Source organism: Stegodyphus dumicola, chromosome 1 (genome assembly GCF_044657685.1).
Source record: "Stegodyphus dumicola isolate Sdum_Otavi_A_Nest chromosome 1, ASM4465768v1".
NCBI classification, from domain to species: domain Eukaryota; kingdom Metazoa; phylum Arthropoda; class Arachnida; order Araneae; family Eresidae; genus Stegodyphus; species Stegodyphus dumicola.
This window is the reverse complement of record NC_140768.1, coordinates 28,575,950-28,577,712: the sequence shown is the minus strand read 5'-3', so window position 1 is coordinate 28,577,712 and position 1,763 is coordinate 28,575,950. Positions and strand designations below refer to the sequence as shown.

Below are 1,763 nucleotides of genomic sequence, written 5' to 3'. Positions count from 1 at the left end.
TTTGAAGGCACAAATTTGGAATTATAAAATATAATATTTATATTTAACAAATATTTAATAAATATAGGCAACACACAAAACATTCAAAAACTACCCTATGTGCGTAATATAAAATCTGAAAGTTTTCAGCTTTTTCTTTTATATGCTTTACGTTATTATTTTCTGCAGCTATTTTTCGCAAGTAATTGCTAGCTTTTGAGTCCCGTTAACAAACGGAAGAATCTTGGTTACGTTAGGTTATTTTCTTTTCGAAGTGTGAGACTGACTTGCCTGCACGCAAAGGCACAACCTCTATTTGAACACGTTTCTTGTTTTTCGAAAGCAAAAATTAAAAACTGTTAATTATCACCTGGATCATGTAGGGGGCGTAGCTCAGATGGTAGAGCGCTCGCTTAGCATGCGAGAGGTACCGGGATCGATACCCGGCGCCTCCACTTTTTATTTCTCAGCATGAAAATTATGAAACCTTTTGTATTACACCCGAATTTTTATGTTTAACATCACAGTTTAAAAAAACTTTAATTATCCCCTTTTTTGTAATAATTCTGAAAATGTTGTTGCCCTAAATTTAATAGATTTTTCTAAATTCATTTGTATATTAATTTCGCAGTCTACTGTGATTTTAAAATGTAGTCAATGTAAATATAAACATTAAGTGCCTTTAAGTGATGATCTTTTCTTTTAAATTCACTTCTTTTGAATTTCATATTAGAGTGCTCACTCGTGTCGGAATTTAGCAACTTTTTTTAATTAATCATTCACAGCAAAAGTCATGCGAAAAAGGTTTACCAAATTTATATTAGCAAAGTTTGCACGTGTCTTACTCTAAATATTTTAAGATAGATGTTATAGGACAAATGCCAGCATTATTATTGTTTTATTATAGCATTATTATTCTGTTTTATTATAGCATTATTATTCTATTTTACTATAGAATTATTATTCTGTTTTATTATAGCATTATTATTCTGTTTTATTATACATTGTTGTCAAATAAAACTGGTTGAGTCACGATAATCTATATTTCGTATTTCAATATATGTGATTCTTTATTTGTTTTTGGTGTGTGTATGTTTTACTCAGGAAAAATGTTTCTAATATATTATAGTACAAACTGTTTGAAAAAAAAAACGTGGAACGAATCTCATTAGGGGCTATTTGTAAAAACTGCCTTGTGGTTAATAATAGCATTATTTAATTCTTGCAAAGTTTCAATTCCATTTAGTTTATTTTTTCCAAAAAAAGAGAAAGAAACAGGATACGTCAATATAATAATGCTTTGCTTAGGATTGAATTAACAGTTATGGTTCAAGTTGATATATCCTTTCCATCGTCTCTTTTTCAGTCACTCTAAAAAAATGCAAATTGGTTTAATGTAAGATATGAAGAAGTTAGTTATTGGACAAATTATAACAACATGCGCTGATTTACATCATTGCCAATAACTATTTTCAATTTTAAAATAAGGATTCTTACGGATTTATATAAATTAGCTTTAGCAACAAAGTTCCGCTATCCTTCAAATCGCAATCTTGTGCACCAGTCTCTATCCCAGTGTAAGGAACGGTAATACTTTCTTGTCCATAAAGGGTTAAATTTTTTAACGGATTATACTTATATTAGTTCCTTTATAAGGTGTTTCTCCCGCCTTCTTAGCTGCCTTCATAGTAAAGTGGTTTGCTGAGTGCGTATTCCAGAGGCTCGTGGCTCGATTCCCGGTGAGGACGTTGCTCGTTTTTCATATCTCCTGCTTCCAAAAAATC

General features: G+C 30.7%; 1 non-coding gene across 1 annotated transcript; it reads left to right on the top strand.

Annotated features, from left to right (window-relative positions):
- Positions 1-361: 361 nt before the first annotated feature.
- On the top strand, positions 362-434 carry TRNAA-AGC (transfer RNA alanine (anticodon AGC)). Its single transcript has one exon. It is a non-coding gene; the product is annotated as a tRNA-Ala (tRNA).
- Positions 435-1,763: the final 1,329 nt, after the last annotated feature.